Source organism: Marmota monax, unplaced genomic scaffold (genome assembly GCF_021218885.2).
Source record: "Marmota monax isolate L192 unplaced genomic scaffold, Marmota_monax_Labrador192_F-V1.1 WCK01_AAM20220418_F8-fsc00057, whole genome shotgun sequence".
Lineage (NCBI taxonomy): Eukaryota > Metazoa > Chordata > Mammalia > Rodentia > Sciuridae > Marmota > Marmota monax.
In genome coordinates, this window is record NW_026693933.1 from 4,303,054 (window position 1) to 4,318,615 (window position 15,562).

Consider the following 15,562-nt stretch of genomic DNA (forward strand, 5'->3'; position numbering starts at 1 on the left):
TCTAGAAGAAAGGTTATAATAAATTACTCAAGGTTACTAACTATTGATATTCTATAATTATGATTAGAGTTGATCCATATTCACCTAGAATCAGTTAAGCTATAAAAACTAAAAAGTCTTATTACCACCCTATTTTTATATGGACTACAGCAAAGACAAGAAAGTAAAGACAAATTTTACCTAGGGAAATGCTTTGGATATATTCCCACATAACAAATGTTAACCTGAGTTATCAGAATGTCATACCATTTGGTATAATAGAAATAATTATGGCCTAGAAATTTTTAACAAAATGATGTATCTGTCATAGCCAACGAAAAAATTTTAACAGAATTCCTACAAATAGCCTGAATCTGACTCTATAAAACTAAACTGCAAAATTTAACCTCATATCACTAAGACAATGGTTTTGCTGGATAGAGTTCTTCAACAAAATACAATGAGTTTTAAAAAAATGAGTAATAGTCATATTCACCTAAACATCAGATGGTTAGGGGAAAGTTAGTCAAAAAAGCATGGGCTGGGATTGTGGGTCAGAGGGAGAGCGCTCGTCTAGCACATGCAAGGATCTGGGTTCAATCCTTACCACCACATAAAACGAAATAAGTAAGATAAAGGTATTGTGTCCAGCTAAAAAATATTTTTAAAAAGCAAAGTAATACATGCACCATTTAGTGTGATTGCTCCTCAGTTTTCATATTGCGAAGCATATCTCTATGAACACAAAAGACACATAAAAATGTTATGTCACAACCTACCAATTACAGTATACTTTTCAAGTAGCTCAATTCCCCATAACCCATCACAGGTTTTATCTACCTGGAGTTGCACCTCAAAAAGTTATTCTGAGTTTCATATTTCAAACACGTGAAATACAGTCACTATATGCAAAATCATCTAATTTAAAAAGTGTAAAAGCTTTAATCATGATATATAATTTGCTTAGTAAAAGTACATGGGTTTTAATTACTAGTTACTATGATATACTATAATTATGTGAAAGTCTTGTTTTTACTTAGCATACTATTTTCTTATTTCTACAACAAGCTGCTACCAAATTCACTATTTTACTTCTTACCTTACTCTGACGAAAAATAAAATGGATTTTTTTTGAAAATGTTTTGAATGAACTCCTCATTCAAAAGCAAAATCATAGTTTCTCATGCATAACTAGGGTAGTTCATAAAGCCTACAAGCACTATACTTCTAAAAGCTTTAATTTTAAAATAAAATAAATTTGAAGTAATCTGCTAATAGTGATGCTTGATGTTCTAATATTTCCAAGTTTAACAGTGCCAAAATATCACTAATGAGTTGCAGTGAAACCATTTTTTCTTGCACCAAATGTAAATCAGTATAACAATCATAGATCTCCAGTCCATTGACAGTTTATATCTAAGTCAAGTGGTTTCTTTTTGAAACTAACTTCAATCCTCTATGCATGAAATTCTAACGCACAAGTGAGGGGAGTTTGCCTAGATAATAAATAAGGTCCTCCTCCCCCTTTGTTTTATCTCACATTGGAATTGCCTATTTTCCTATACATTTCTCATACATTGAAAAAAGTAAAATCTATCAATAGTTGGTCACAAATCTGGGACTGAGAAATTTAAAATTGTTCCTGAAAAGCATCAAGTGTAAAAGAAATACTAAAGGCTTTGCCCTTGTGAGATAGCACAGCATACTCATCCAAGCAACACTTATGAGTGAAATGAGCTACACTAAGCAGAATTACCAAACTTTTAGACTTTTAGAGGCTCACCCTAGCTAGATAGAACAGCTTCTAGCCACTAGCAAGGGACCTGGGGAACAATAATTTATAAACATGGGCTTCTCTCTGGATCGTGCACCAATAATCCAGACCCCCTGTCAAAAAGGCTACAAGGCTAAGACTCCTATAAAATTAAATTCATCAAGACCCCAAATGTCAAGAACCATGCACCCAATTCAATTATCATCTGTCACAGGACTGATGAATATCAGAATTCTCCAGACTAATTCTGAATCTCCTAAGCACTGATATTCTTAGTCACCTCTAGAGCTAAATTTAGTTATCAATCCTCTCCTATACTCTTAAGGCTGTACTGTTCTTGCTTTTTACTACTTCATCCAACTTCCCACTGCCTCCTTCCCTCCTCCTAAAACTTCCCTCTAGGCTCACTCTGTTCCACCGTAAAAATAAGTACTCTCATATCCCCCAACAACTTCACTATCTTGCCTCAAGTAAAAAGCTGCTTCTTTCCAATCTTTCAAAACAAAGGTTGTTTGTTCTTTATCATGAACCCAAACTTCAGGATGCAGGCCATGCTCCTATAAAATTTCTGTGTGTGTGTGTGTGTGTGTGTGTGTGTGTGTATATATATATATATATATATATATTAGAATTACTTAGGGGCTGGGGATATGGCTCAAGCGGTAGCGCGCTCGCCTGGCATGCCTGCGGCCCGGGTTCAATCCTCAGCACCACATACAAAGATGTTGTGTCCGCCAATAACTAAAAAATAAATATTAAAAAATTCAAAAAAAAAGAATTACTTAAAGAGCAGTGAGGCAGAAAAGCATTTAAAAACCCCACTACCCAGATAACACTACGTAATATTAAAACAGATTACTTAGGGATGGAAGCCAAGCATCAGGATTTCCAATGTGCAACAAAGTTAAGATAAGGACTTTGGTAATTTATAGTTTCCCAGTGATTCCAATCTGCAGTCTTGTGAAAACCACTGATCCCCTGAGCACTATTAATCATTCATCAGAAAACTCTGATACATGTCAATAAAACATTCTTTTCTATCCTACATACTTATTCTCTGACCTCAATCTTCTAATTCTAAATCAGTTAGGGTAACTGCATCTATTTTTTCACTATCATTCAGAGTTGCAGGCTCTTGATTTTAGTACTTTTTCCTTTCTTACCTACTTCCATACTTCTTTACTTTCATTTCTAGATTGAACTCCATAGTTCACCATTTTAAAGACTCTTGCCAGTATTCACATTTATCTCACATTGGAATTGCCTATTTTCCTATACCTACCACAAGCAATAAGTCTCATGAGCATATAAACTGTGCATGTTTTGTTCACTTTTGTATGTTTGATGCCAAATACAGTATCTGGCACACATAGTGGCTCCCAAAAAGTATATGGTAAGTAAAAGAAAACACAGATCTTCTGAACAATCATCTAAATCAATGTCTTAGAAATCAAGATCCTCTCTTCACCTCCGGTGACACATCTTTACCAGTTTATTTTCCTTTCTGATCAATAATGGCATCCTAACATATATGTTTCATTTGCTCTTGGATTCTGAATCAAATCAATTCACTGAGCAACTACTGTCCACAGAGAAGAGAGAATGGGAGAAAACTGTAGTGTAACAATAAACAAAAACTATTGGAAAAATTAAGCACTAATAAAAATTATCAAGGAAGAGGAAGACAATTCATATTAATTCCTTTAAGAGTAATTTTTCTGAAATTTGATGAAAACTCTGATGTGTCTACACAAAGAAAAATATGGAAGTAGACACTGATTATTTTAAATTGGAAAAAGTAAATAAAACTTTCACTTTTTACTTAGTACATTTCTACACTGGTTTACTTTTCAAGAGCATATAATTTTTTAAAACAAAAAATATACACTACAAGTAACAATATAAAAATAACTATTTAAAGGCAAGTGGAACATATGTGTTAGGATGCCAGTTAATGATTAGAAAGGAAAATAAGCTGCAGTTATTTTTATATTGCTACTTTTAGATAGCAAATACCACTTTTCCTACAAAGATTACATCATATTCCAAATCATCTATGCATATTAAATTAACAATTATTTTAAAGATTTAGGTGAAGACATAAATCCTTACATTTATTTCTACCAATAATCACAAAATTTCTTGTACTCCATCAAACCAAAAAAATGTTAAATCAATATCCTATTTTGAAAAAGTAAAACAAAATAGTTGGTTAAATTGTGAAAACAACCAGGAAATAATCTACCATGCACAGGATCTTTAAATCAGATTTGAATATGGAAAATGTTTAAAGAAAAATATGTCACAGTTTATGTGGCAAATGGAACTTTTAAAGACTTCAGTGAGAAGCATGACACTAAGAAGGCAGAGATGATGAAGGTAAACACTAAGGCCAAGTGGCTCCTTGTAAAAAGGCAACAGGACCACACAATGATCTGAGCTGTGAATCCTGGACCTGGAAAACTGGTGAAAGAGAATGCCAATAAAGATCTCCAAGGCTAAGCTCCAGACAGTCAGAATGCACTGTGAAAAAAAGACAATGAGCAAACACCCCAATAATGCATGCGATCATGCAGCAAATAAGCAGATCACACAGGCAGAAACAGCATGTTTATTGTGGCTCAGCGATAGAGCACTCGCCTAGTGCATGCAAGGCCCTGGGTTCAATCCTCAGCACCACATAAAAATAAATAAATAATAAAGGTATTGACAACTACAACTAAAAAATAAGCAAATAAATCAAAAAAAAACCAAGTCTCCTGTTTTGAAGGACTAGTCCTCCGCCTCTAGGCCATGAAGAACACTCACAGCAGGCAATGAAAAACTACAATGTTACAGAATTTTAGATTACTACAGTTTTAGTTTACCCTACAGAACATAGTGGTTGTTAATTATCCAGCACCACTGCAATGTAAACCCATGCCCCTGCTACCCTCAAATCCTCAGTAGAGTCTTCCATAAATATATACACCATCTAGACACGATAATAAAATGCATGGAAAAAACTTCCAATTCAAGTTGAAGAAAACAATAATGGCTTAATTTCAGTCTGCCTTTTGTCTATTTTTTCTTTCATAAGTGGTATTTGATACCATTACCTGAAACTAACCCTTAGTAAAAATGCTCATAGAATGTAAATAATTACCTTCGAACATCAAAAGCACAAGAAACAGAAGATAAACTAAACTATATCAAAAGCAGATTTTGTGCTGCACATGTTACCATCAAGAAAATCAAAAGTTGACGCCCAGATTGGGAGAGAATATTTGCAAATCATATATCTGATAATAGAATTCTACTTGGAATACACAGAGAACTCTTACAACTGAACTCATTTTTAAACAGACATTTCTCTAAAGAAAATACGCAAAGGGTTAATAAATACATGAAAATGTGTTCAATATTAGACATAAGGGACATGCAAATGCAAAACAACTATAAGACAATAACAAGTATTCTGCAGGATGTGGAGAAAACAGAATGTTCCTATACTGTTGAGGGAACATAAAAGAGTGAAACCATTTTTTAAAAGTTCATAGTTTCTCAAAAACCCAGAGATTTACTATATGACCCAGCAATCCATTCCTGGGTATATACACAAAAGATATAAAACCACATGTCTAAATAAGAACTTATACAAATGTTCACAGCGGCATTATTCTATAGTAATCAAAAAGTGGAAGGGCCAAGTTGTAGCTCAAGGGTAGCACTTGCCTAGTACACACATACTGGGTTCAATCTTCAACACTACATAAAAAATAAACAAATAAAATAAAGGTATTGTGTCCAACTTTAAAAAAAAAAGTGGAAATAAACTAAATGCCCAGCAACTGATAAGACGATAAGCAAAATGCAATAGATCCATACAATGAAATACTATTCAGCAATAAAAAGAAATCTGATGTTCTGACACATGACACAATACAGATGAACCTTGAAAACATGCTAAAAGAAAGAAAACAGTCACAAAGGATCACATACTGTACAATTCAGTTCATAAAATATAACCAGATAGGGCTGGGATTGTGGCTCAGCAGTAGAGTGCTCACCTCACATGTGTGAGACCCTGGGTTCGATACTCAGCACCAAATAAAAATAAATAAGTGAAATAAAGGTACTGTGTCCAACTATAACTAAAAAATAAATATAAAAATATATATATATGTAATATAAAAAAAAAATTATAAGAACCGAGTATGGGGGAGGGATAACTGGGAAGTGATGGCTAAAGGGTGAGGGATAATTCATTACACAACATGTGATGGTAAATACACAACTCTGAATATACCAAAAATCAATGAATTGTATACATCAATGCATTGAATCGTACAGTTACATTTTTACAATATCCAAATGATCTTAGTAAAGTTATTCTTCACATTACCACTTACTAAACAACATAGAGAAAAGAAATATATAAGCCTAAAGAATAAGCAAGAAAACCAAGGAAACAAAATTGACTCAGGATTGAACAAGATAAAAAAAAAATTTAAATATAAGTTTTGGACTTTTTTGTTTTTTAATTAGATGCCACCTTTAATTCAGTGTTTCTTAAATTGGGGTAAGTTCTACCTCCAGGAGACATATGGCAATGTAGAGAGATTTTTGGTAATCATAACACAGGGCTGAGGGTGCTATCACAGAGACCAGGGGCAATGCTAAAGCATCCTACAATGCACAGGACAAGCCCCCACAGCAATAAAGAGGAGGAAGAGGAGAAACAGGAGGACAGAGAGTAGGAAAACTGATTAAGAAGAGAAAAAGGAAGAAGAAAGGCAGAGAAAACATTTGGGATTAAAGAAACATAATAATCACATTACTGGATTAGAAGATACTGGTTCAAACCAGGAAAATGTAAACACTGAGTATTAGATGACAACAGAGAATTACTGGTAATATTAGGTATGACAATAATGTTGCAGATTATATATATATGTTTGTTTTTTATTTCCTTGTACTAGAGATTTAATCCCAGGGGTGCTTTACCACTGAGTCACATCCCTGGCCCTTTTTACTTTTTATTTTGAAACAGGATCTCCTCAAGCAGCTTAAGGCCTGGCTAAATTGCAGAAGCTGGCATCACACCGGGTAATCCTCCTACCTCAGTGCTAGAATCACTGTACCCAGTTTGCAGTTATATTTTAAAAATCCTGTTTCTTGGAAGATTTATGGGAGTATTTTAAGAAATGACATAATGTTTGCAATTTACCTTAATAGTTATAACAACAAAAATAACATGTGGAAAGTTAAATGTTTTGAAAAAGCTGTATATAAGATTATAAAGCATGCTGCTGACATTTAACACTTTTAATAAATAATTTACCTTTTTAAAATTTTTTATAATATTTTTAGTTGTAGATGGACACAATATCTTTATTTTTATTTATTTATTCTTATGTGGTGCTGAGGATTGAACTCAGGGCCTCATGCATGCCAGGCAAGCGCTCTACCACTGAGCTACAACCCCAGCCCCTAATTTACCTTTTTTATTAAATACACTTAATTAGGAAAAAAAAAAAAAAAACTTTTATCAAATGCCTAATGGACATGAACTATAATACTCTTTTTTCTTCTACTTATCAATTAATAATGAGCTATGTTAATATATTTTCTAATAAAGAAGCATCTTTGCATATCTGCAATGAATTCTATTTAATGATGCAGCACAGTTTTCCTTTAATGTTCAATAACACTAATCTTTCAGTTATAATTTTCACAAGAATGTTGTAAAGTAAAATTTTCTATAAATCTACAATATATTAAGAAGACAGGTTATAAATTTATTTGTATATTCATATGAGCCCACATTTTTTAAAAATAATTAGGTGTGAACGCCTACATGAAAAAATGAGATCTCTGTCTAATCTTATCAAAGTTTAAACAAACAACATAAACAAGTTTTTTAATTAAAATATGATCTCTAAGATATGATACTCCTCACCTAGGACAAAATATACAGATAAATTTTAAAAAAGAAAGCCAAATTTTGATCAATATGGAGATTTTTAAAAGGTTGAAAATTATGTTGTGATTTTATTTCCTTTTATTAATGCATAGTGGGGTTCATTTTGACATTCATAAATGCATATAACATAATTTGCTCCATTTCAATCCCCAGTACTTCCCCCCATTCTCTCCCCTCTTCCCTACCCTGACACCCTTCCTCTACTCAACTGGCCTTCCTTCTATTTATTGTTTTTGTAATTCGTGCATTATAGTTATACATAAAAGTGGAGTTCACCATGATACATTCATACATGCACATAGCACAGTTTGGTTAATTTCATTCTCCAGTTCCTCCCCTTTCTCAGTTTCCTTCCCTCCCCCTCAACCCTCTTCCTCTACCCTACTATTTTCCCTTCTATTTTCATGAGATCCCCTTTTTCTTAATGTCTTATTTCTCTCCAGCATATAAGAAAAAATATTCAACCCATGACTTTCTAAGTCTGGCTTATTTCACTTAGCATGATGTTCTCAGGTTCCATCCATTTACCAGCAAATGACAAACAATTTCATTCTTCTGTAGATAAGACTCCATTGTGAATGAGTATTACACTTTCTTTATTCTATCTGTCTGTTGATGGCACTACATTTTCTTTATTACATTTGTATGTTGATGGGCATCTTGGTTGGTTCCATAATTTGGCTACTATGAATTGCACGCAATTAACATCACTGTAGTATGCTGATTTTAGTTTTTCTGAATAAATACCAAGGAATGGGATAACTATTGTTAGTAATTTTGAATATATTCTTAGAGATAATTAAGTATATTAAACATTCTGCTTCTTATAAAACATCTAACAAATTTTTTAAGTAGTATTTAAATCATTTCTTTAAAAAGGTCTCTCTGAACAATGAAGATGATTTTGATTCATCATGTTTTCTGAAATAACACCAGAAACATATTGAAGGGGGAAAAGGACATTATTTCATTATTTCTCAGGGCAAAAAACATCAAAAATAAAATACAAAAACAAGTTTAAAATACAGCAAAGTCTAGGTGTGATGGCGCACACCATTAATCCCACTGGGTCTGGAGGCTGAGGCAGGAAGATCCTGAGTTCAAAGCCAGCCACAGCAAAAGCAAGGCACTAAGCAACTCAGTGAGACCCTGTCTCTAAATAAAATACATACAAAATAGGGCTGGGAATGTGGAGCAGTGGCCAAGTGCCCCTGAGTTCAATTCCCAGCCACCTCATCCCCAAATAAATAAATAAAATACAGCACAGTTTATTAGAAGGGAAAGAAGACACTCTAAAGGGAGACAGTGGACCCTTTCACAGAAAAGAGACCTAAAAATTCTTGAATGTCCAGGTTTCTCAATAATTTCCTATTCCATTTAGATGCCCTCTCACTACAACACTAAATTAAAATATAGTGTATAACTCTGACATAACACAGTATTGCACTTGGCATTTCTAAGCCAACAATCTAGTGTCTACCAGCTATTTAGACCATATTAAAGTACTTAAAGATTCTCCAAACATCATTCTCTACCATTATCTCATACTAAGAAATAAGTTAAATTACATAGAAATTCACCTTAAGTTGTTTTAACATCTGAATGAATTAGAATAAATTCAATTCATACATCGGAAGATTTCTATTCACAAGTGTTCCTGTATGAAAGTTTACTGGAGTAAAACCAAAATAAAACAGGCCATATTCACAAAAAGCCCTGTTTATCCCTCATTCATATACTGTTATAACATTAAGAATAACAAACACTCCCAATATTTACAACTCCTAACTTGCTTTTCCTGATAATATATAATCCACGGGGAAATCAAAACTGTACAAGCCTATCACAGTAGATAATGTTAGATCCTCAATGTGTGGCTTAACACTAAACTGTCACCAATCTCCTAATCCTTCATTTATTTCTTACGAAAAAGGGCAACAAATAAAATAATAATTTGGGCTAGCATTTACTAAGTACTATTAGGACTTTTGTGACTGCTTTACATATATCCAATTCTCACAACATAAGTTATATTACTAAATATATTCAACAGAAAAAGAAACAGTTGTCATAGAACTGAAGCATGAACTGAGCTTAGCTTAAAATCTAAGCACGTTCTGAACTACTACACTATCACATAGGTGTTTTTTAAAAGGGGTAAACGAAATTCTGCATACAACATCTGAATAATCAATTTATAAAGATTCAAAAATTTAATTTATCAGAAATAATGGAACTAATCTGATCATAATATCTTAAAGTCCTTGATATTCTTAAAGAATCCAATGCAGATTCTGTGGTATTAAGATAACTTTCAGGGTATGTTCTAGAGTTAGTATAGATTCAGATAAATTTCCTGCATAATCCTGAGGACTACAGAGTAAAACATCAATATCAGAACAATGATCCTGACTCTAAAACTAACACAAGATGCTCTTAATTCACAACTGAAAAAAATAAGCTCAATAATGTTGATTTAATGGAAAGAAAATTAGTCTTTTTAATCAGTATAAATTCAGGCAAGAGTTATATAATAAAATTATACTGGGCTGTATGTTTAAGAAAAAACAAACTATCATATTTATTAACCTTATAAATCAGCAATGAAAAATATTTTTAAATTCACAAATGAAGCAAACATAAAAATAAAACAAATTTTCTATTGTGGTCTTTTAAATTTATTTGAGGGGAAGGAAAACTGAAAACTGGAAAAACAAAACTCAACATAAGCAAGCCTTTAAAACACAGAAAATATAGAAGTGGTGGTGGGGGGGAAACATACATAAAGCAACAACAAGAAAGAAAAAACTAAATGTAGAGGGGAAAATAGAGACAGACAGAAACTCACACACAAAGAACCTTGGTAGCATAATCTCTAGCTAAGTAAAATGTTACTGTATTAGAACACCCTACTCCTTTAGTCTAACAGTTTATTGTATTATTACATGAACCCACATGTAATAATACAATATGAGCAGCTATTTTATAAAGGAACTGGAAATTACTTATCTCCTTAAATACCCATAATTCTGATTTATATAAGTACTGATTGTATTTGTAATAATTCAGCCCTAAATCCTTTTCTTAAACTACTACACAGTACTATTAATAACACAAACCAAGTACATATTAGAAAAACAAATTAAACATTCCTCACCTTTCTGTTCCCTATGACAATTTCATAGAATTTAATAAATTGTAAAATACTCAATTATTTGATTATTCTAAGACCTTTCTATAAATTTAGAGCTACTCTGTATAACCTTATTAAATTAGCAAGAATTATAGTACTTTACATGTCAGAAAACTGTACAATAATAACATTTTGAATGCATAATATGGGAGTATACGAGAATTTTCCCATTTTATCTTCACTAAAATTTTAGTGGTGTGTGTGTGTCTCTCTCTCTCTCTCTCTCTCTCTCTCTCTCTCCCCCTCCTTCCCCCGCCCCCGCCACAAATATAATGGTTAGTCAAAACTTCTGATTATGATCAATTCATAATATTAAGTCAGGTGTCATCCCTCCTAAAATTGAGTCTAAACTCAAGTTTTTAGTATTCACTTTGCAAATGTAATAATTAGAAAGCCAATAAAAGCTGAGATTGAAAGTAATGAAAGAATGGGATCACCTGAGTCAAAAAAGAATTAGTAACATTTTTAAACTTACTCAATGAAACAAGAGTACAGAAAACATCAAAAATTAAATTCTAAATTTTGAAAATCACTTGCTATTTATACAAAAAGAAAAATAATAATACCTAGTATTATTTATTGTTACTTTGAGAAATACTGTACAGTATTTGAGAAATACATGTACTTAACATGTACTACTTAATACTGATAAAAACCCTATGGGATTAAGTATTAGTAATTCATAAATCACAGAGATGAGAAAACAGAGGCAGAAAAGTTACTAACATCCCCAAAGCCAAAATGTTTTGAAGCAACAAAATTTAGATTCAAACCTAACTAATGTGACACCAGCCTCACTCAATCGAAAGTTTAGCTGGGTGCAGTGGCCCACACCTATAACCCCAGTAGCCTGGAAGGCTGAAACAGGAGGATCACAAGTTCAACGCCAACCTCAGCAACTTAGCGAGGCCTTAAGCAACTCAGTGAGACCCTATCTCTAAACAAAACAGAAAAAGGGGCTGGGGATGTGGCTCAGTTGTTTAAGCACCCCTGGGTTCACAATCCACAGTACAAAAAAAAAAAAAAAAAAGTTTTTATACACTGAAATAAGAAATATACATTTGTGATATGAGTCCCATAACAAACATAATCTCATTGTCTTCATAGTCATATAAACTGTGCATTAATATAAAAATAACAATCTAATCAGATTTTGCCTATATGAAACATTAAGATAACCATATCCCTAATTAAATTCAAGTTCAATATTTTTTGATCCAGCTAATTCCAGCTTCCCTCACTATAAATGAAACACTTTAAATTGAAACACTTTACTGAATATTCTATCAGATATTAACTTCTAGAATTTGGGGTTCATAAAATACAATTTGAATAAATCATAAGACACTCTCAAAGCCTATTAGGTTTTCTAAAACCTTTATGATTTATGAAGCACACAATTTGTTTCTTTATATATCTTCGTTGTGTTCCACCCTTCAAGTTTTCTCCAATCTCCCTCTAGTGTATTTCCCTCTCCTGAACTATCACAATTAGACTATCTGCAATACTGCAGGAGAAAAAAATCAGATGTAAAAGTAGGTGGATATTATACTAATAGTTGCAGTCTGATTAAACCAATGATTTTCTCAGCTAAGGAAAAAATATGAGAAAAGCAGTTATTTCAAACTCAGGAAGAGATACCAAAAAGAAATTGCAAAATCCAACATGGCTTGTAGAAAGAATGGATAACATTTAATAGTGTGTTTTGAAGTCAGACTATTATTTTTTAACATTTACGTAACAACTGAAATGAGATGATATTTTATTTTATAATACCTATTCCATAGAAATAATACGATAGCAGTTTACAACTTCCAAGCTCAAAATATGGTGAATCCTATGACCATTCTCCACACATCACATTGTAACACAACTCTAGCATGAAAAGAAAGAAGTCATGCCCATACATCACACTGTAACACAACTCTAGCATGAAAAGAAAGAAGTCATACAAAGAACTGTGTATCTATCCTGTGTCAAACCATAAAGAAACTAGAAATAGTTTCAGGGTTTCAGAACCAAAACCAATTCAGGATTTAGTGGAGCAACAACTAAGGATTTTTCAACAATGCAGGGTGCTAAGGTCAAAAGCAAAGCATTTAGGGCTTTCATAAATGATTGAGAATAAAAGGATCTCAGGACTAACTCTAACTTCAGAAGTACATTATAAAGATTCTAGTTTAAACATTCAAACAGAATAGGCTTATTTTATTGAACTTTTCTGTTACCAATCTGCAGTCCCACCAGCAATGTACAAGTGTACCCTTTTCCCCACATCCTCGCCAGCACTTGTTGTTGTTTGACTTCAGAATGGCTGCCAATCTTACTGGAGTGAGATGGTATCTTAGGGTGGTTTTGATTTGCATTTCTCTGACAGCTAGAGATGGTGAGCATTTTTTCATGTACTTGTTGATTGACTGTATGTCCTCCTCTGAGAAGTGTCTGTTCAGGTCCTTGGCCCATTTGTTGATTGGGTTGTTTGTTCTCTTATTGTCTAATTTTTTGAGTTCTTTGTATACTCTGGATATTAGGGCTCTATCTGAAGTGTGAGGAGTAAAGATTTGTTCCCAGGGTGTAGGCTCCGTATTTACCTCTCTTATTGTTTCTTTTGCTGAGAAAAAACTTTTTAGTTTGAGTAAGTCCCATTTGTTGATTCTAGTTATTAACTTTTGTGCTATGGGTGTCCTATTGAGGAATTTGGAGCCCGACCCGACCGACTGTAGATCGTAGCCAACTTTTTCTTCTATCAGACGGCGCGGCTCTGATTTGATATCAAGCTCCTTGATCCATTTTGAATTCACTTTTGTGCATGGCGAGAGAAATGGATTCAGTTTCATTTTGATGCATATGGATTTCCAGTTTTCCGAGCACCATTTGTTGAAGATGCTATCCTTCCTCCATTGCATGCTTTTAGCCCCTTTATCAAATATAAGATAGTTGTAGTTTTGTGGATTGGTTTCTGTGTCCTCTATTCTGTACCATTGGTCCACCCGCCTGTTTTGGTACCAGTATCATGCTGTTTTTGTTACTATTGCTATGTAGTATAGTTTGAAGTCTGGTATCGCTATACCGCCTGATTCACACTTCTTGCTTAGCATTGTTTTTGCTATTCTGGGTCTTTTATTTTTCCATATGAATTTCATGATTGCTTTCTCTATTTCTACAAGAAATGCCGTTGGGATTTTGATTGGCATTGCATTAAACCTATAGAGAACTTTGGGTAATATCGCCATTTTGATGATGTTAGTTCTGCCTATCCATGAACAGGGTATATTTTTCCATCTTCTAAGATCTTCTTCTATTTCTCTCTTTAGGGTTCTGTACTTTTCATTGTATAAGTCTTTCACCTCTTTTGTTAGGTTGATTCCCAAGTATTTTATTTTTTTTGAAGATATTTTGAATGGAGTGGTTGTCCTCATTTCCATTTCAGAGGATTTGTCGCGGATATACAGGAATGCCTTTGATTTATGCGTGTTGATTTTATATCCTGCCACTTTGCTGAATTCATTTATTAGCTCTAATAGTTTCTTTGTAGAGCCTTTTGGGTCTGCTAGGTATAGAATCATATCATCTGCAAATAGTGATAATTTAAGTTCTTCTTTTCCTATTTTTATGCCTTTAATTTCTTTCGTCTGTCTAATTGCTCTGGCCAGTGTTTCGAGAACTATGTTGAACAGAAGTGGAGAGAGAGGGCATCCCTGTCTTGTTCCAGATTTTAGAGGGAATGCCTTCAGTTTTTCTCCATTCAGAATGATGCTAGCCTGAGGCTTAGCATAGATTGCTTTTACAATATTGAGGTATGTTCCTGTTATCCCTAGTTTTTCTAGAGTTTTGAACATAAAGGGATGCTGTACTTTGTCGAATGCTTTTTCCGCATCTATCGAGATGATCATATGGTTCTTATTTTTAAGTCTATTGATGTGGTGAATAACATTTATTGATTTCCGTATATTGAACCAGCCTTGCATCCCAGGGATGAATCCTACTTGATCATGGTGTACAATTTTTTTGATATGTTTTTGTATCCAATTCGCCAGAATTTTATTGAGGATTTTTGCATCTAGGTTCATTAGAGATATTGGTCTGTAGTTTTCTTTCTTTGAAGTGTCTTTGTCTGGTTTAGGTATCAGGGTGATGTTGGCCTCATAGAATGAATTTGGAAGTTCTCCCTCCTTTTCTATTTCCTGAAGTAGCTTGAAAAGTATTGGTATTAGTTCTTCTTTAAAGGTTTTGTAAAATTCTGCTGTATACCCATCCGGTCCTGGGCTTTTCTTAGTTGGTAGTCTTTTTATGGTTTCTTCTATTTCCTCAATTGATATTGGTCTGTTTAGGTTGTCTATATCCTCCTGACTCAATCTGGGCAGATCATATGACTTAAGAAATTTATCTATGCCTTCACTATCTTCTAATTTATTGGAGTATAAGGATTCAAAATAGTTTTTGAATATCTTCTGTATTTCTGAAGTGTCTGTTGTGATATTGCCTTTTTCATCCCATATGCTAGTAATTTGAGTTCTCTCTCTTCTTCTCTTTGCTAGCATCGCTAAGGGTCTGTCGATTTTGTTTATTTTTTCAAAGAACCAACTTTTAGTTTTGTCAATTTTTTCAATTATTTCTTTTGTTTCCATTTCATTAATTTCAGCTCTGATTT

At 33.3% G+C, this 15,562-nt stretch overlaps 1 protein-coding gene and 1 non-coding gene across 4 annotated transcripts in view; both read right to left on the minus strand.

The window, feature by feature from the left end:
- Positions 1 to 15,562, minus strand: part of Snx13 (sorting nexin 13) — a 152,201-nt gene that overhangs the window by 124,190 nt on the left and 12,449 nt on the right. The gene's annotated exons all lie outside the window — the stretch shown is intronic.
- Positions 7,149 to 7,221, minus strand: Trnaa-ggc (transfer RNA alanine (anticodon GGC)). Its single transcript has one exon. It is a non-coding gene; the product is annotated as a tRNA-Ala (tRNA).